This window comes from Hermetia illucens, chromosome 1 (genome assembly GCF_905115235.1).
Source record: "Hermetia illucens chromosome 1, iHerIll2.2.curated.20191125, whole genome shotgun sequence".
Lineage (NCBI taxonomy): Eukaryota > Metazoa > Arthropoda > Insecta > Diptera > Stratiomyidae > Hermetia > Hermetia illucens.
This window is the reverse complement of record NC_051849.1, coordinates 145,219,965-145,241,381: the sequence shown is the minus strand read 5'-3', so window position 1 is coordinate 145,241,381 and position 21,417 is coordinate 145,219,965. Positions and strand designations below refer to the sequence as shown.

Genomic DNA, 21,417 nt, shown 5'->3' with positions numbered 1-21,417 from the left:
CCACTGCCACCAGTCAGATTTGACTCGCGCCCTTCCATACGACAGCCTTATGCTCTAACCACCCAGCTATCTGGATACATCCCTACAATGCTCTCCCTAAGTAAAAATTTGACCTTTCAACTTGACTCGTATCGGATATTTTCTCCTCCAACGTGAGATATGCTGTTGGATTTTTGCACCTCTTATCAGATTCACGCCACCACCCCTCACACCACATACCGCACATGCTTAAAATGGAGATTTCTTCGGGACTATTCCCCATTTTCTCCTTTTTTTTAACCTTTTAAGCTCAACCTTTGTCCAATTGCCGCATTCTTTCCGATTGAATGTCGACCCATTTGACGGCGAAATTCTGCCCTTTAGTTTTAATTTCCTTCCTTAGAGAAGCCAAACCCAATTTGGTTATTTAATTCTGTTAATTAGTCCTTTTCTGTGATAGAGTCATCCTCGTTCCAGCTTCTATATATTTACATTTATAAATGCGTACCACCGAATCACAGCAAGCGACAGGCTTCAATGCATCATCTATAAGAACTTCTCCCACATCATTTTCAGTTCTTAGGCTTGCATAAATTTTCAATAAAAAATTAAAACATAAACTATTAACTGGAATATTGTCTGGGTGAAGAGTCATACCCCTAAACTCAATGCAAAATCATGCCAGTATAGGGCACGCAACGGTCTCAATTTTCAAATCAAAAATCTGGCTCAAATTAGATTCTTCTACCAAATCTCATCCGAATAGGTTTAGCCATTTCTAGATATAATAGATTGAATGTAATGCATGCATAACTGTGGGGTTTGATATAAGAGATTTATTTGTTAGTAATGTGCCAATGTTAACCAGAGCCCATAAAAGAAACAATAACCATTTAGGATGGATAATATCTGGGTTGAACTTTTACAGGAGTGGAGGTGATCTTTTAATTTCGGTGTTCAGTATGGTTTCTTTTTATGAAATTTGCGTCAGCTAAAGCGGACCTACCAGCCAACGCTACATATTCTTCTTTGGTTAAATATTGACTTGTTGACTTAGAACCTCATAACGCAAAGCACCTACACTGAATTTAGGGTGAACCTCCATAACCTAACGCCTCGGCAGTAAATTGGCACTTTGACACTTCAGTTTTTCAGAACAGTGGTATAGTAAACTGTCCATTCTTCTCTTTTAGTCGGAGCAACAATATTTGAGAAGGCATCATTTTTAAGGTTTTGTGTAAAACAAAACCTTATTAAAATCGATTCAATGTCTATCTGTCTGTCTGTCACACGCATTTTTCTCCAAAACCAAAACCGATCCCAACGAAATTTGGTGGAGAGATGGGAACTATGAAATCCCACGCATACAGTGAGTGGCATAAATTTCGGTGGAATTTAAAGGGGGGCTCCCCATACACGCAAAAGGGGGATTCAACATTTTTTTTCACCGGATATAGTTCCGAAACAGATATTAGTTTTGGTTTGAATTGCAAGGTACGCGAGTAAGGAGTCAAAATGTACGTACTTAAAGTGAGACAGGACTCATTTTCGGAATTTGCCCAACCTAAAAATCCGAAAGAGTGGTGCGCCTAGGTGAAATCTAGGCCTCAAAATATGTCCCATTCTGATATCTGCTCAAATAAACTTACTAATAGTATATTACCAACTTTTAGAAATTTACTGAAAAACCACCCTTAAATTTATCCTAGGACTTCCGAATTTCATACCCGTATAAAAGACAATATTTCTTATCTATGTACTAATCTCATGGAAATCTGGCCATTAACGCCAAAGTTATAGCAGTTCAAACTTAGCAATTTCGCGCGAATTTACTGCTTCCAAAGCCATGCAAATCAGATGCTGACGTCATAATTACCCGGAATAATTGACATTCGCGTGAAATATTAAAGTCGCATTTATGAAGAATCTATTTATCTGCAGCCCTTTTTAAGGTTTTATGTACAACACTTATGTGAAATCTAACCTTCGAGAGATGTCCCATTCCGGTGTCTGCTCAAATAAATTTACTAATAGTATATTAACAACTTTTCAAAATTGACTAAAAAACTCCCCTTAGGTTCATCCTAGGTGTATTAAATTTTGCATCGGCATAGAGGACAGCCTTGTGCATACACATGCCAAGTTCCAAGTTATAGAAGTTCAAACTTATCAATTTCGTGCTAATTAACAGCATCCTAAGCCATACAAATAAGATGCTGACGTCATAATTAACGAGAATAATTGAAATTCGAGTGCAATATTGAAATTCCATTCAAGAAAAATCTAATTCTCCCTAGCTCTTTTTTATATGTGATGTTGGTTAAATTGTTGGCATCTGCTAATAATATTAAACTCAGAGTGTGAGCTTATGGGGTTGACCATTATCAACACAGGGTTTCCCATCAAATGATTTATTTAAATCGCTTTCTAGAAAATAGAGGGCAGTGGAATTTTTAGCTATATTACACGGAGCTGGCGTGCACTCGTTGCTCCTCACATCTTTTTCTTTTTCTTCAGCCTTCAGTGCACAAGCGGTGTCGGCTAGTGGTCGGCCCGTGGTGATCGGTTTCGTCATTTTATTTTATCAAATGCCTGATAAGGATGTAATCGCAAGACCTTCAAATCCCCATCCAGTGTATCAAGCCACCATTGTTTTGACCGGAATTTACGGTTACTTACCATTGACTTCGATGTTCTGACCAATACTGGTTGTAAAATTCTCGTTAGCGTGAATTACGTGACCACACCATCGAAAACGCCTCTCTCGCAGTTTTTCCACGATCGGTGTAAGCCCATATCGATCGCAGATATTCTCATTTCAGACGTGATCAAAACGTGTCACGCCACCAGTGCAATGCAACATCTTCGTCCCCATTACCGCAAGACGCCGTTCATTGTCTTTTATAATCGGCCACCACTCAGAACTATAGAGAGTAGCAGACGGACGACATTGCAGTAAATTTTAGATTTGGGACGTGCGCTGATACGTCGATCACAAAGAAAATCAGTTAGGGAATGCCATTTCATCCAGGTTGCATTAATGCGTGAAATAATTTCATTACGCGGTTCTCCATTGGCTGATAGCATTGATTCGAGAGATTTAAATCGCTGAGTTCTGGCAAAGGCAGTAACCTGTCCTTCGAGATATTTAAATCGCTCAGTTCCGGCAATGGCAGTAACCTGCCCAGAACTGAGCGATTTCAATATCTCGGGTCAATGCTATAAGCCAATGGAGAACTACGTTATGCTCCTCACATAGGGAAACACAAAACCTTTTATACCTAAAGTGTTAAGCTTCCCGTTTCCCGACTTGTTTACTGCAGTTCCGAATTTGTGTATTTTGTCAGCATTAAATAAATTGAAGAGCAGTTAGCTAGCATAAAATGAATGGTCTTCTGCAAACGTTTCATGTAAGATTGCAGCAATAACAACTCACTAGGTTCAAGACCGATTCACTAGCCTTTTCTTTCTCTTATGTCTATGAAAGAAAGGATATTTTGCATATTCACCTTAGCGAGAATGTTTGAAAACAGCTGGCGCTATACGAAGTTCGCCACAGTTAAACAACAAGACTGCGAACTTCTACATCAATTTGTACTATCTCTACGAATAATTGCATCGGAGGTGCTATAACATCTTTTTGTACGCTTAATCCCCTATTCATTTCCTAGGATTATCTTCCCTTTAAATAGTTCTCTTTAAAATTGAACAATAAAAAATCAACATCTTAACTAAGTACCTACAAACTCCGTCACATTTCAGTGCCTACCTGGGATAATAACTTCTCGTACATCAGCAAAGTCATTGAAAAAATGTATAGTGACTCTTGCAAATCTAGGTACCGACATATCTACAAAAGAATCGGCCCCACATCTTCAAGTGGATAGACCAACCCCAAAACCAACATTCCTCAACTATGCATACGGACGTTACGGAAAAGTATCTTTAAAACCATATAATTTTCATTTGAGGAGGCTTTTACATTAATGGAAAGATGATTGGATTTGATTGTTGGGTCGCGCGGCTTATTAATGGCCTTCTCACACAAAATATACACACTAATAAGACAAAAGATGAACGGAGTAAGTTGCATGTCAGCCACCGCCTGGTATTACGAGCAACTTTACGATGACAGACAAAGACGGGGGGATTAAAATCATTAAGAAAGTGTTTTTTTAGTTATTATTAATTTTTTGTTCCATTTATTCGATTGTTAATCCGTGGACATGATACTCATACGTTTGAACTGTTTTTTTTTTCAATTTTCTCCGGAAATTGGTTTCTGAGTACTCGAGGTATAATACCTGTGAAAAAAGTTGAACGAGTGTAATCGTCTCCGTGATAATGATCCAAAATAATAACAGAAATTTACTCTGAAATAAATATGTTGTTCCTAGGTTGGGTATGAAATAATTTTCTGACAAGATCGGCACGCAAAATAACGAACGGAATACTCACACACAAACTGTTTAGTTCGAGTATTTTTCTCGGTAATGCTGACATATGTAGGTTCATTTGAAAATTTTGAATGCTAAACTCTTCCGCATAAAAAACCAATTCCCAAAGATTTCTCTTTTATTGAAGAAGATTTTTTTGTTTGAAGCCACACCGTTCGGAAGCACTTGTGACTTCAAATAAAAATTCTCTTCGAATTGTTCTTAACCTTCAAACTTCAACTATAAGCATATCTATGTCCCCATCTAACAAAAGAAACATCTGGCTCATGCCAGCTGCCTATCTCATTAAACATCTGAGAACATCGAACATCTTTCGCGATTCCATTCAAATGTTAAGATTTGCTATTCCACCAGAAGCCACCTTTTCACAGATTTTAATTCTAGAAAGGTTTTATTCGTTCCCAATTTTTAAAATGTTTTGCAATTCGTCCCCAACTGCATTTGTAAACAACTCCAAAGATAATATTGTTAGGAAGTAAGAACTCAAGCTGGATTCATGAACCTAGGAACATATCAATCCATCTTTGGGTTCTAATGCCTTCGCGAATAGCTCTCAGTACATACCAAATTTCACCGAAAATAGAGACTAAGACTCAATAAAATTACTTGATTTGAGATCCCCATTTACAATCTTAATCTGTGTATCCTCCATTATGAGTTATTGAAGGATACAAAGAGCCATGGCTTTGATTTTTAATTTTTTCTTAGCGGTAAATTAATATTCATCACCATCATATCCAAGGCAGGCCTTGGCCTCCAAAACACATTACAAAAATGTCGACTCGCTGATCCCGTTCTCGAATTTTGAAGTCCTAAGAGCTACCTACTATAGTAGTATATCGTATCCTCCTATCTTTTTCGTGGTTTTCTTGTGCATGTTCTCGGGGATTCTTTCGTTGTCCGTACGCTCTACATGGCCTTGCCCATTGCAGTTTGGAGAGCTTGACTAAAATGGATACAGCTAAATCGTCTAAGATTTCGTACATCGGTGTATTAGCTGGTTGCCCAGTTCATGATTTTCAGATGCTTTTGTGATGGTCCAAGTTTTACAGCGAAACAGTAACAAGGTCTGACGATAATCCTGTATATATGGAACTTGATCTTTCTGCGTAGGTTTTTTGATTTCGAAATTGGGAGGATCGATTAAAAACTCTTATTTGATAGACTTACTCACCTCTGAATTCTCCCGTCTTTCTACAAATCCTTTTTCAGGTGTGCTACAAAACTGTCATTACTTTCGACGTTCAATTACCCTATTGTCATCTTTTTCGTGTTGCGTAGTAAATTTTGTTTTTGTTTCGCTGACGCTTAATTCTTCCATCGTTTGCTACAGACTTCACATCTCTACAAGTTGCCTTGGCTTCGGGTATAGGGACTACCATGATGGTGATGTCATTGGCGAAGGCTATTAGCTGGGTTGATGTTACTAGTAGTGGCGCTACGGTACAATGATAATCCTTCAAATTCGAGTTTGTGGTGAAGCTCTGTGTGAACTCTCCCCGGATCTTGAGCTGGGATTTTAATTGGATTTAAAAACTGAACATTATTTTATATAATATGTCATTATCGACAATGTTGTAGCCCCGTTCAAAGTGTACAATGATCGGGTGCACATCAATTTCAATTTCCCGGATTTCTCAAGCATCTGCTTTATTGAAAACAGTTGATCATCTGTAGACAGCTTTTGCGCCAGTCGCCAGACTTTCTTACATGAGTCAATATCACACAAATCTACTTGTGTTCGAGTTGTCTTTTTTCTCACGGTATTCCACCAACGCTATGACCTTTGATCATGTAACATCCCTTTAGCCTCACTTAAATATAGTAGCCGCAAATGAATGATAAATGAACTACGACATTTTTGGAAATTTCTGCAATGATTGTTCGGGTGAAAGTAAACGGTGGAGTAAAGCTCAGTAATTCCTTGAAGTATTGGACCTACCTCATCTTTATTACTCATAATATTTCCTTCTTTGTTTCCACAGAGATACTCGTATGGCCTGTATCTTGGTCTCAAAGATTTCATTATTGTGTATGCAATGCATACGTAAGTACATCAAACTCTCTGATTCTTGAGTATTTTCTACTTGTAAGGACAATGTGTCATCGCATTCCATTTAGCGTGCTTTTATCACGCCTGAATGCTAAAATAGAATGAAAATAGCAGTGAAATACTTAATTTCTATGATCCGCATAGAAGATGTACACTATTTCCATAGATGAAACCATGCAAGCGAGGTCGATAATACTAGCTAGAATTAGATACAGAGACGTATCTTTCTTATATGTTTGCCATTCACTCTTTGGTGGGTATAGCGCGTCAACCATACCTACGCGCCATCGTTCGTGATTACCTGAAATGTCCTTCAGCTCCCTTCACGACTTCTCGAGACATTCGTACTCCTCCTCTGCTGCTCTGCGTCAAATGCTTTGGGGCGACCCACTCTTCGGCCACGACGAAAGCTTCAAAACTTTTGGGTAACAGTGGAATTCACTCTCCATATGATACTCCCATATAGCAACACAGAAAAAACACTAGCGCAGAACAGTCTGAACTTAATTTAGTGTTAAAATAACTGCAATTTAAGGTTTTAAACAAGGCAGCGAAAGTGGATCTAGTGCTGTTAATGCGTTGGGCAACATCCATTTCAGTGCTTCGTTCGGCAGGAACCACGGTTCCTAGATATAAAAATTGATCTACACCTTCGATGATCTGTTCATTAATGTATATAAGAGAGTGCGATGGTCCCTCAGACTAAGAACCTTGGTGAGAGAGCAAACAGATTTCATCAGCTTAGTCGAGGTGCTTGAGGACCGATGTCATCTTCCATTGAAGTCCTCCACGTCTTTCGGACAAGGCAACATCAAGAACGTCCCCGATAATAAGAAGAAATAATAATAGTGATAGGATCGCGGAGAGGATGTAACCTTCACCCCCTTGTGACATTTTGCGCCATCATATCTTGCTCTTATAATATCTATTAATTTCTCCGGAGTGCCTCTCCTGGGTAGAGTACTCCAAACACACTCCCTGTTCACGATAGTGAAAGCTTTCTAGAAACCGATGAAGGGCAGGTGCAGCGAAGATCTATATTCCGCGTATTGTTCCAAAATGATTCGTAGGGCATTGGTGTGATGAATGCAGGAGAATCCGGAGCGAAAACGAGCCTGCTCTATGTCGATCAAGCTTCGGAGGTGTTCTGTGTTACGTGTCAGTAGCTATTATCTTTGCGACGGCATGGATGGTCTCCATAGGGATCCCAATCTAACTTTTAACTCGTGTGGTCCTAACGCCGTTAACATAATATCCTTTAAGGGCGCTTTTCTACGTGGATGCAGAATGAAGTCTTCTGGAGCGAAACTGGAGCTACAAAAGGACTGGTGAAGCCGACGTTGTGTTTTACCAGGAGCTTTAGAGTGCACTATCAGTATGGATTGCGTGCTCCAGCGGTGTAGCGGCCAATGAACCCCTAGCAAGTCGGATTGACTATCTACCTTGAAAGTGTATTCTTCTAGGCCAAGCCATTGACATGTATGGAAACAACAAAGTCATTTCTTTCAATTATCTAACATACATAAATACTAAGCAGAAAAAATTCCTATTTTGGGTTATGGCGACTGAACGTATATACAAACCGCAGAAATATATATTGGCACATAACTACGTATGGTTTCAACTGACACGCGTTTACCTGATTTTTGTTTGGTAATTGAAAACTAAGCTGAGTGCCTGGTAGTCTGCCTCGGAGTCCAACATCTTGATATCAACATGCAACGATCAAGAGGGCGACGAAAGGACTCCTATTGCATCCTCATTTGCTAAATATTTTTGCCTGATGAAACGAAACATACTTTGGGTTTCCTCACAACCTTGACATCTTTGTATGTCCGGATAGCTTAGTGGTTAGAGCGCGAACCTGTCGTATGGAAATCTCACTGTTGGCAGTGGAATTTGTATCGTGATTTGACGTCGGATACCAGTCGACTTAGCTGTGAATGAGTACCTGAGTGAAATTAGGGTAATAATATCGGACGATCGCAATGCTGACCAATTTCTTCCAATATTGGCTTAAGGCATCATATGAGAAGTTTCGATTGATACTTTTGGAGGTGTTACAATAGAAAAATCTGCAAAAAATCGTAGGTGTCTCAAAGTTTCCGAAGTACTCACCATCTTGTCCAAACAAAACTGAAAATAGTCCATTATTTTTTTTTTTTAATTTACGTAGCCTCCACAATTTTTCCCAAAGCCACAAAGGTTTGCAATAACACATGAGATAGAGTTGACCATAATTCTGGAAAATTTGGTGAAAATCCTACCATTATTAACTATATTAAAATAGGTAAAATTTGCCTCTTCGGAGTGAAATAAGTTCAACCGTAAACAAAACAAGTCGGAAAACCGGAAACTAGACGCTTCCGTGTTTGTGTTTACACAAAACTTTAAAAATGGCATGATCACACTGAAGTGAATAGTCAGGTTTACTGAGTGCATATACGAGTATGTACGCTACGAAATATGTTTTGTACAAATGGAAGCATCGTGTGATTGACTCATTGTTTCATAAAAACCCCACAAAAGCTCTCATACTTGAAGCACCGATTATTAAGTTTCCTACGGGCTTGATCGTAACAGTACTTCAAAATTTTAAATTAATATGATAACGCACGATTTCTTTGGGTGAAATTCGCCTATCAAAATGCATTTTTTCACCTTTTCTGTAGTCAACTATCGCTGATCTCACATTTCAACTGATCTCAAGACAACCGTAAAGCCCATTTAATAAGTTCCATCTAATTGTTACTGCAACAATACATAGCATAAAGATAATATATTCTGGTAGATTCTATCAAATGACTTCCAAATAAGTCTCTGCAGATCGTTTTTAGTTATGTTTTCAGAATCCGATTTTGATTTGTGATAATTTCAATTACTTTAAGCATGATATTACAATACATAAAACAGTGAACTCTTGTGGCAATTTTAAAGTAACATCGCACACAACGATAGATTTAGCAGATTTTAGAATGCTTTTTCTATATTTGGTTACGAGTTAGGTAGCTAGGACCCAGCCTCGAGTACTAGTCCCTTGTTCTCTTCGCTTAATTACTGCGTAAAATCTTCTATCTGTGCCATTCGCAGGCTTTGGATAATCTTAGTTAATATCCTAAAACAAAGTGCCTCTATTAAGGAGAACTCTTTTTTCTTATGAAAGGCAGTTGCACATCAACATCCCTGTCTTTCGCACATAAGTTGCAGATAGCACTGGAATATAAATAAAACATGGAATGTTTCCGGGGAAATTTGCCTGTAAGTCCTGGCTTTTACACCCACCAAATTTAAAGAAGGTAAAGGGGGATAGGGGGCTATTTCAATATCAAAATAAAGAAACACCAAAATGCAAAAAAGGCAGAATAATGGAAAGAAAGAAAACTATGATCATTTTCAGGTAGGATAAAGTCTTCTTCATTGGGATGCTGCACAATAAGTTTAATGTAATTAAAAGAGACTACAAACTCATTTTCCGAGTTGGCCCCTAGTTTATAAATGTGTTGCACTGCTACCTCGCTTTTTTAACTGAGTATTTCCTCCCCGTTCTCAGAAAGTGTGTGAATTTATTGCCTGAGTAAGCAGCGAATTCTTGATAATGGCGGGTTCAAATTCGGTGTGCTGTAATATTTCCAATGATGACCTTACCGTGTCCCAAGGTAAGGAATATCTCCGAAGTTTCAAAAATTGGGCGTGTTTGAGTTTTCTTTTTGCCAGCGAATCGTACTCGTTGTTATCCTAGATGACAATAACTCTCCCCCTGTCCACCTGTATATAATATACGAGCTTTTCTTTTTAAACCAGAAAGCATACACTATGATATTTTTCTATATTCCGTAACAGCTCGCTAGGATTAGCGAACCACAAGCTTCTTTGAAAGCCCTTCTTCTTTTCCCCTATTCTCGAAGGAGACCTCTGCCTCTAGTATTCTTCGACGTCCTATACAAGCCGTTGAATTTGTGCTAGCATTTAATTATCGCTCATAAACTTTAGCTTTAGGAATTATGCCGTACATCCAAATTCGCTTCTTTGGTTTATAATTTGCAGAATATCATGATTCGCGTTCTTTCCCGATGATTAAATCTACATTCAGTAAAATATTTCTATTAGATAATGATTTGACAGCCTCACGGTTTCATCCAGAACAAGTTATCACCGAAGAAAATGGTGCATTCGATCCAGACGAGCTGACCCTCCTAATGAATGGAACAATGGCTGAAGAAGAAGGCCACGTTCCTTGTTATTATTGGTTATATTTCTGCGATATAGGCTAACCTGTAACGTGCTGTCCTATTAATCGGTCAACTCGGTTACATTTGTTGCTATTACCTGCTCATGTCTTCTACGTTATTTTCCTCGTAATCGGTGATATCCTTCGTGTTGACTTGACAGGAGAACTTGTTCTTCCACCGAATCATGCGGTGTGGAAACGCACTAAGCTTTCATCAGCTTATGTCTGCGTTGTGTTGAAGAGCAACGTACCGCCAAAAACTGATCTGAGACAATAGCAAAAGAAGAACTTCACCGAAGTGTGAGCCAGAAATCCGTAGATGTTTTGATTAGAGAGGAAAGTGGCAGTCGCTTGGCCACACTTTGGAAAGGATGACAACTCCATTCCGGAACGCCATGCTACGGAATCCAGTATCCTAGGGTAGCCCATGGTTGGGCCTTATTTGGAGCTACATAGCAGAGAACGGTGGAGAAGTAGTGCAAACCTTTCCCAAAGTTTTGCGGAAAGATCAAGCACATTGTCATAGACCGTTAACGATGATGCGTTGGCGTGGTTAACGCTTTATAACCCACTTAGGGGTTTATAGCAATAGTGAAGAAATGTGAATACTTCATCCTCGGGAGGAATATATTAAAGTAACTTTACGACAGTGATTCTGCTTGTATTACCATTGATTTGACCAGAATTCCAAATATGCGACCTTCCTGAATTGTGGTTACAACAGTGAAAACGAATAATTAGTTCTTACTAACATTTTTATCACGGGTGAACTGCATAAGACACCTGCGGTTTGGAGGTAGGGATGGTTTACGCCTTTCTAATGTCATTGGATATGGGCTCTCTTACCTACACCTGCCATTGATTCCTTCGTTCCATAATAGTGATTGATTAATATAAATGAAACCTTAGCCTCTCGCATAAGATGGGGGTCAGCCTGCAAGCCCTAAATAATCAATTCGAGTCTCTCTGATCAGCTGTACTTTAACTACACCCAGCATTCATCGTGAGACCTGTAGACTTCTATAATGTTTTAAATAGCAATATAGGATCAACGTTATCTATCACGTTGTTACACCATCGTTTGATCGAACCCTTGTATACTTACTATTCTAAATTGAGGAGTGCTTTCCTGGAGCTATGAATGGCATTTATTTTAAGTGGTGGAACTTTTGGAGACCTCTGGCAGACAGGAGTTAATAAAACCCTTTACCTAATGCAAAATATTGTTATTATAAAAAAATATAAATCCTTACGGAAAGATTTAACTAAACTACCATTGTGATAATTCAGGTATCGATAGTCACTCAATTCAACTCTTGAAATTATTCTGTGCCCATGTCAGCCACCATTCTCATGGACGAAGGGCTGCTGGTTAATAGGCTTTGGGTGCATATGTTTATATATAGTAAGTATCGCCTCTAGCCACACAATATTGTCTCCAACTAGCTTGAAAATTTACCATGAACTCCCAGCATCCGTTCTTGTTGTTGTTATTATTGTCGCCATGTTTGCCCTCCAGTAGACCGTGTAAGCATTCCGTTTAAATACAAACGATATACATGAAATGAAATTAACTAGTGAAAAACAAAATGAAAGAAAAAATTAAAACAAAAACAGAGATGAAAAGAGAACACTTAAAAGTCCAACATCATTCGTATCGAATTGAAGAAATTAAATTAAAATGACCTTTGATCTGATTTCTTCTGCTTTTTCTTAAAGGTTTTGTTTTTTTTATATCGATTTCGTAGACTTTGTTGGGTCTGCGCCTTTTAAGGAAGGGATCAGATACAGGGTGCTTTGGCCTACGAAAGTGATATGACCGGTTTTAGTTTCTTCCATTAGCATAGATTATCTCATCCAAGGAGAGTTTAATTCGACTAGGAGAGTTTCAAGCCCGATGACTTTGGCGAACTTCTGGTCCTAAAATAATCCCCGTAAGGGCTTCAGACATTAAAATGTTCACCTTTATGTAAATTTGATGTTTCAAGCCAGGAAGTTACTTGAAATTGATGTCAACGATTGTTAAGGAAACAGTGGAATATCCCAAATAAGTCTGGTGCTTGAAGCACTTGTCCAGCTCCAGTATCTTAAAATTTATCGCAGCTTTTCGTTCTTTCTGGAATCCTACGCCGACAGTTTCGATTGACCAGTTTCCAATCCATCCAAACTACCCTGTACTTGCAAACACTCTCCCATATGTACCTTGAAACTGGACTATTTAGCAAAACTACTGGCATGTCTGACGTCCACGGACAACAAAGCTGGTTCATTTGCAGATGTACGGAGGAACAGAAATAATGTATGTATGCGTGGACACCAGAAGGAAATTCTTGCCTCGAAACAACAGAATATCATCAAGGCTCGAACCTTCAGGCCGACCCTGCAAACAGTGACTGCATTTTTGATCTTTACTGTAACACTTTTATTCGTACTTAACAAACAAGGAACGTTTAGTATTTGTCTTCAGTTGAGTTGATCGTGCCTTTAATGTGTTTTGCTTCGTTTGCGTTTCATTACTTTTTTATTGAGTCAGCATAAAAAAGGGAATATAAGTCAACAGTACTGAACTGGTGTCGTTAATTAAATGCACCTTCGGAAGATATGAGAAATGAGATAAATTAAAAATAAGAGTGAATTAAGAAGAAATAAAATAATGTGGGTATTTAAGGACAACAAAAGCATGGGTGTGATATGCTGATTACAGAGGTTGGACAAAATGACGCTGCCTACGAACCATAGCCCAGTTGCATATGTATATATATAGTGCTTGCCCATAGTTCTTCCACTTTATTCATTCTCAATCATCTCAATCCGGTTACTGTAGCAAACATTTTTCTAGCTAACAATAGATTTGAAGACTCTGATCGGTGAATGATCACTTTCTGTCAAATGCTGTGGTCTCTTATTAGTCCCTCACGTTTCGAGGTAAGTAAGCCACCAAAAATGCTCAAAAGTACATTTCTAGAAAGCAAAAAGTTTATAACAAATCTTATGCTAAAGTGAAGCCCCAAGCATTCTGCTAGAGTCGCAACCCTTCGGCATTGCCATCTTGAGACAGGCGCCCAAAATGTAAATCTTGACAGGAATCTTTCGCTCCCGACATGCTTCCAGTAGCTACGATTTTCTCGTCATCCTGCCACTAGAAATGCTAAAACGATAAATTTACATTTCTGCATGAAAATCCATAGATACCTGGCTACTTTTCTGCAGCATTCAGCTATCACTTCAGCATCACAATCGCGGCATTCACATAGACGCATTTCATTGCTGTAATCGTTTAAGATTCGAAAGAAATTCTAGAAAAGCCAGTAAGTGAATTCAGCATGTACTGTGATTGGAGACGGGATCAACCATATCGACATAGTGTCGTTTTCCCCTCAGCGGAAAATCACACTCTCTCGACTGTAGTGATTGTAGCGAGGTTTAGGTGAGAAGAAAGCCCTGGAAATCGGCAGATAAATTGTTAAATAAATTATCTTGATCGCACGATTTCTGTGTTGGATATTTGCTAGAATTAAATAAATCACGAGTATGTGCGCGCACATGCGAAAAACTTTTGTGTGCAAAATGTTTTTTCGCGTGGAAGAACGTCAATGGCGGAGGGTTGTTGTTTAGGTTAAACTTGCATAGCTTAAAGAAATTTACGCTTTCATTCGAGGCCGATAAAATGGAAATATTCGTTATAATTGATCATTTCACAAACCGAATATTTACTGTATTTGTTCTTATACACTTGCTTCCACGAGCTGAGCACGAAAAGTTATATGTGATTGTATGGAAAGCATTCAATATTTACCCATATTTCTTCCCTATACAAACCGAAGAATAAATTCTAATTTGCTTAGTCAGTGATTTGTAATTTGACTTTAATTGATTTGAAGAAAAATTTGCAATTCTCAGCCAGACGGTCTCTCATTGGGAATACCAAAAATTTTGCCTTTGTTGACTATTCTACGAATAGCTCAACACCACTTCCTACACAAGGCAACACTCAAAACTATTTCACGCTTCTCTTTCGTTTTACCTAAGAGTGCGGAAAATCTTTTGAATAGCTGGTGTTATGCTGTATTGCCTATTGATTACTTGCATATATTTTCAGTATGCTATGCTTCACATATGTTACCGCTGCAATTGTTTTGGCCTCTTTTTACCTATTTCAATCGACACTTTGAATAAGTTGGGGTCATGATTGGCCAATGAGGCTAGATCATCTGAGTTCAGGTGACAAGGAGAAAGCATATAGCATTAATTGATGTGAATCTGCAACAGTCGGTTTTTCACAGAAAACTTGCAAATTAATGTCAAAGAAAACGAAAGATTCGAGCTAGTAACTTGCATTAAGCTAGTTCACAGCAACTAAGTATATAGTACGTTTTCCAGTAAATATAGGAGATATATCTTAACCAAAAAAATCCATAAACGAAAGATTTAGGCGAGTAACTTATTAAAATATTCTAATAGTACAAGATATGTATACAAACATATGATTAACACATAACCTTTTAATTCTTAATTAAAGCTTTGAAACTGAGTAGCTTTGAGTCCCCTCTCCTCTCACTTTGCAATGACCCAAAACTCTTTTCCAAATCACCGCCAAAAACAACCGACTCATTAAAGACCTTACGTGTCGTCATACATGCACAAATCGCATGCATTACCCAAAACATTTGATTCAATCCATCTAATTTGTGTAAATATTTCATGCATTTCCCTTTTGTTTTGAGCTAAAGCGAAAAAAGCGAACGCGTGTTTAAGACATGAAAATAACAGTCAGATATCAATCAACTAAGTGGTTTTCGTTAAAACAGAACGCACATGCGCCACATTGTGTAACTTTATGTGTTGTATATGCAGTGCGTCATGCGAATAACACAGGTAGCACAATAGCCTGAGGGCCGATTGATTACACAAAGTTAACGCTAACGTGAACAGCATAACGCTGTCAGGATTGAAGTTTTGGCCGAACTGGGTGCTAAAGCAGGTCCGTTAACATAACCATGACCAATACTTAAACGGAACGATTGACTGATTGAAACCTTAAATGAATGCATACCAAATTGATCGATTGGTAGTTTTGATGAGTACTGAGTAGTGCGATGTGTTTGCCTAAGAAGATATCATTATCGTGGTTAGGGTTGAGTTAGGATTGCGGCATTAATGAGGATACTTTTTTCGGTTTCGGATGACCAATATTGCATTGATGAAGTGAATTCATCGTTTCCCTTAATTAAGTCAGTTATGCAGTACAATAAACTTAATGACTTCACCAGAAATGGAAAAGAAATGCAAAGATTTGTCCTTGGCCCATTTAATATGAAAAGGCGTATGCCCTGTGAAATAGTATCTATAGTCCGCCAATCCCTACAGTAACGTATTCCTTGTTCTTCTTAAGTATAGTATTTATCTCTTACTGACTTAATCATTGCCGGGGGTCTCCATATTGGGGAGTGGGATTTGAGAAGAAACCACTTAAATTAAGGGGATGTTCTTGGAAAATTTCCAGCCGAAAAATCTGAAAAATGATGAGGAACTTAAATGGCATCGGGGCCTCAAAACGCCAGATGAATCTAATAAAGGTTATATAGTACTTTAATAAAGATTGGAAAGGCGTCCCAAATTAGTGTCGTTTCTATTTTAATGCAGTAATATAGGTTGATTATACCGGAAAGTTTAGTGAAAATTGCATTATTACTAGCGAAATTACTGTAAATCAGTGTCAGTGTTTGTCTTTCGTTAATTTACTGCATCCTAGGATATCATATGTAGATAAAATGTCAATATCACATTAAAGTGAATAGTCGGGCTTGCTTAACATATTTGAACTACGAACTTTGCATAGAACTAACATGTACCCAAATATTCTTGCATAAAACGTTTCATATCTGAAGTTCGGAGTTTCCGGTTTCCGAATTGTTTTATATCAGGACCCAATTGAAGAGTTCTTCAGCTTCAGTAGACCCACAAACAAGTTACGATTCTTGTCATTAAAGCAACAAATCCCTTTGATACCCTAGTTCCCTTGGTATGAACATAGACTAGTCATTGCAGATCTCGTTTGCAATCACTAACTTTATTATTTTAAAACTTTTCTTTTAAAATTATTCACCTAATCTACCCTCTTTGCCCCACGCTTGGCATTCTTATAAGTTTGCCAATTGACCAAATTTTTTCGCCAAAGAGCTTGGGAAAAACTCTTCACAAAATTTCTCTTCGACATCGTCATTCTGCACGTAAGCGCCAAGGTTTACCAAAGGCTTCCCAGGTTTGATGTTCGTAGTTCGTATTAACTATAGTATGCCAATTATTTGTATAACCGACATGAATTTTAGGGTGCTTCCAACTTCCAGGTAATCTAGACTTTCAAGTGGTATTAAGTATTCTCTCAGGTAGTAAAGATTGTCGCAGAATATAAATAAACGTTTCATAGGTCACTCCAAATAGGATGCAGACATTATCTGGGGATATCTCTAGCTTCTAGGGATATCTTCATTCATTACCTTACCTTGAACCTTGGGGTTTTTGCTATGATCTTAAGACTCTTCTTAAAGGAACCTAAACAATCCTGCGAACGGTTTAATTCATATTTCTGGACTGGATAAAAAGGTTCTACTCATTTGATTCGACGATACAGTAACTACTAAGCACTGATCGTGAAAGTAATTTAGATTCTCATAGACCAGTACCATGGGAAAGGGCTTAGATTAGTCAGATTTGTAGCCAAGAATCTGAAGAAAGCCGGATTCAATTGTTAGGAAGGATCTTTTTATTCCCTTTCCAGGAAAATGAACATGTTGATCCGAAGAAGGTTCGACCCTTCCTTAAAGAATTCTAAGTTGCCTGTGATCTTAAACGGTTTGGATCTTTTAAGATATAGAGCTTTCTTCACCATCCCAAGTTGATCGACAAGCAAAGCAGCTCATCTGCTGCCTCATAGCTGACTTTCTCTTCAGCCTTTGCCCCGTTCACAAGCGGGGTCAGCTCGTCGTGATCGGTTTGCACTTGGACTTCGAAGTTCAGGCCAATCTTGGCAAGTGAATTCTCGTTAGCGCGAATTACGTGACCATACAATCGGATACTCTAGATTCCAGATAATGTTGGATTAGACATGGAATCTAGAGTATTAGGACTTTATAATGTAAGCTAATTATATCTGTGTACTTAAAACCCTCCAAGACCAGTCTACAGTTTAACTGGTTGCACCTGAGTGTTTTGATAGTCCCTTGGCTTGGATTGTAACATTCTACCCTGGGTAGTTTTCTGGTTGGTACAAAGTACGTTTACTGAAGAACAATTTCAAAGACCCGTCAACGTAGCAGTAAATGGTAGTTTAAGCAATAGGTCACCGACATGCTCTCCAAGTCCGGACCTTATTCCATCGTGTTTCAAATTTCTTAACGACATTAAACTTCATTGCAATTCTATGCCTCATTACTAGTGATTCGGGATATCATCTCAAAAGAAAGTCAACTTATTTTCTATTTAATCGGGTCTTCGCTGCGCTGATATCCCTGGACAATCAATAAATCGATCTGCTTGCTTGTATTTGCATTTAAGGCTGAGGGCGAGTCAATATTGATAGAACTTCCAGAGATACCATGCTTCGGTAGGACCACACATATCTGAGTTAAAGTTTATCTAACTCCTTGGCCGTTGCGGCGGGCTTGGTTCTGTTTTCCTAAGCTATAATTCCAGCTATACCTATTGGCCCTACCGCTACAGCATATAACCAACGGGGTATTTTCAGAGTGCACCCCAATTATTAAAGAACTTGTAACTTACTTTCGTTTGTTTCTGACGTGGGCCTTCCAGGATTGCTTCTTGTCTGATAAATTTCCCAACTACTTGACTCCTGTTTTCTGCTTCTATGCCATGCAGTGCACTCTTAAGTAATCAAAGTTGCACTTTCGAGGGAATGGTACTCTAGCGGTTTTGCCTGGATTCTGTATCAGTTAATAATAATTTTCAAATTCTGTAATATGCAGTCTTCATACTTACGCCAAGAAAATCATAAAATACCACCGGCCTAATCATGAAGCTTTATTCCAGAATTTTTTAGCTCTTCTAGGAATTCTTAGGCCACTGTACAGTGCTAATACCCCACCCAGTGGACTACCTTGCGATAAGTTCATGCAGTAGAATAGGTACCTGTTGGTATTTATACTTGTCTGTTTTCTAGCATTATCCATTATCCGTCAGGCTAGGGGGTTTTCGACTCCCGTGCGAATTAAGGCATTCTGTACTTTTGCATGCAATATGTTACGAAAAGTACTATCAATATTCAAACATTTACACATTGCGGAAAGTATGCTGTAATGGATGTAGTGGAGATCACATTGGAATATCAAGTTTCAGTGCAGACAATATCAAAGAAATTGCTCTGAAAAATTTAGTTTCACCTCCCTTTCACTCACTTCTGGAAAGAAGCACACATTTGCCCGTTTCCATTCTCTTGATATCTGTCCCAAGGCTGCCCTTTGCCACCCTCAGCAGTGGGCCCGAAAAAGGCTTCTAGAGTCCCTTGCAGTTGACAATCTCATATAGCCGGAATGGTCCCTCGTTTTGTTCACCTGTTCAGAGAATTTTCTGAAGCAATCACGTTGCTATACGCCAGCGCGTTTTTTTTCTCGACCAGTTTTCAGTTTCTTTCGGCGTTTGGAAGAGTTTTTAGCTCTCTTTGCTCCCCCAGGGTGTTTCCTTTGATGAGGTGACTATGCGTTCTCCCACTAATGCCTCTAGTTCGTTCCTGATATGACTTTTTACCTCTGCATGAGTTATGTTATTGCTCTGACGCCCAACATAGAAATTCCAATCACTTATCGCATTTATAAAAGTATTCTCCAGGGTTATGTCTAGGATCTCTTTAATGGTGCTAGTAACGAATTTTAGCATATTTGATATATTATACGCTTCTAACCTATTTCTAAGGATAAATTCTAGAAGGTACTAACTATTCGAGTAGCATTGTTGTTGTTGGTATTGCAGGCGGGACTTCTCACCCAGACGCTTTTTTCTCGCAGTACTTCATTGTTGTATTGGCTTGTTTCGGTGATATGCAAAATTTGTCTCCACAGAAATAGTCCAATGCCACGTCCCCTCCCAAGTTCGTCGGTTCCCAACAGAGCTTAGACAGCCACGAGATCTTCAATCGGAAGCCCCGAAGGACATTTTTATTTTAATTTCGTTTAAAAACGTTTCAAGCTCTTTATTTTTTACAAATTAAGTGGGAAATTATGATACTTGCATAGTTCGTTAATACAGAATACCCCGGTACACCCCAAGGCTCCTGGGCCTCGTTAGCATCCTTGTGCTTCCAATCAATCTAAATGCAAATTTTGCAAGGTTGAGGATCCATTAATGATTGGAGCTCTTCTTCAATTTAGTATCATTATTATAATTAGCCTTCAACCTAAGGAAATACATGCTATGATCGTCCAGCAGGCCAGCCTCTCTACTCGCACCTGCCCTTTCGACCTGGTGTTCTGAGGTACCGAGGACCTAGATTGGACAGCAACCCCGTCAACTGAGTCTACACCACGGGTTGACACCGGGGAACGCTATATTCACGCCGGGAACAGTTATATTCACGTTATATCTGGTATCGGAGGGATAACCCTCTGCTTTCTATCTCAAAAAAATTCCAAGGAAAATCTGTTCTAGGTCGGGTTATTAGCGGTTGACACCCTTGTGGGAGTTTCGGCGGAGACAGAGACGTTCGCGCCTCAAGCGTCGGCTTGTGGTGTACAAGATGGATGCCACACTCCTTAATTCGGCTTTGATTCTGGTCACTGGTCAATCCGTATCTTTAGAAGACCCTGGGGTTTGACCTAAATGGTAGTAATTTACATTAAACCACCCGGCCCTGTTTCTCTGATTTCAAGTTATTCATCCGAACTTCTTTAGTTTACCACAGAATCTATTGTCATTAATTATATTCGAAGGTATCATAAACCAGACCAGATTTCAGATTTCAAAGTTGAATTAAAGTATATGCAGACATTGCGGCACCTTCCTATCATCAATTTCTATTTAAAAAAAAAACGATGTGAAGAATGCATATTGGAATTTCTTTTGCAAGGAAATCTTTTCTCAACATTCGGCCATGATATATGAATGGTGACTGAATATCAAGGAGGTAAACTTCCACTTCAGAAAACCTGGCTTGAAGTAGGCTACAATGTCTCAAAAACGTTTAATTGCAATTGTTGTTTGAAAACATTAATGACGGTACTTGAGCTCTACAGCCAGAGTTAGCCGTAGTGAATGAAACTAATTTTATCAAAAAATCTAATTTGGCAGGCAATCATATCCATCAAGATAAAAAAAAATCCTTCTTCGTTTATTGCAATTAGAAGCACCAAAAGCCACTGAACAGCCATCAAAGACATTTTCACGTTACACCAATCATTTTGAAAGTAAAAGTTTCACAAAATGTATGTCAATAATTACCATCAGCGGGATAAGTACTGCAACACTAAACTAAATCCAATTATAATCATCAAATCTGGCTACCTAAACACTCAAAGCGTTCCCTTTCACAATAACTCGGATTGATACGTTTGATGGCAATCTAGTCGTACTCGTACCTGAAGAAGTGGCGGCCGCACTAGAAACAACCACTCGAACCTGTGTTGTCTGGCACATACGGGGACTCGCTTTGAAAATATAAATCGTTTTCAATCCTCCAATCAATGTCCAAGTCA

The 21,417-nt window shown here is 38.7% G+C and overlaps 1 protein-coding gene across 1 annotated transcript in view; it reads left to right on the top strand.

Annotated features, from left to right (window-relative positions):
* LOC119661396 (protein dachsous) overlaps window positions 1–21,417 on the top strand; it is a 565,571-nt gene that overhangs the window by 473,754 nt on the left and 70,400 nt on the right. The window lies entirely within an intron of this gene.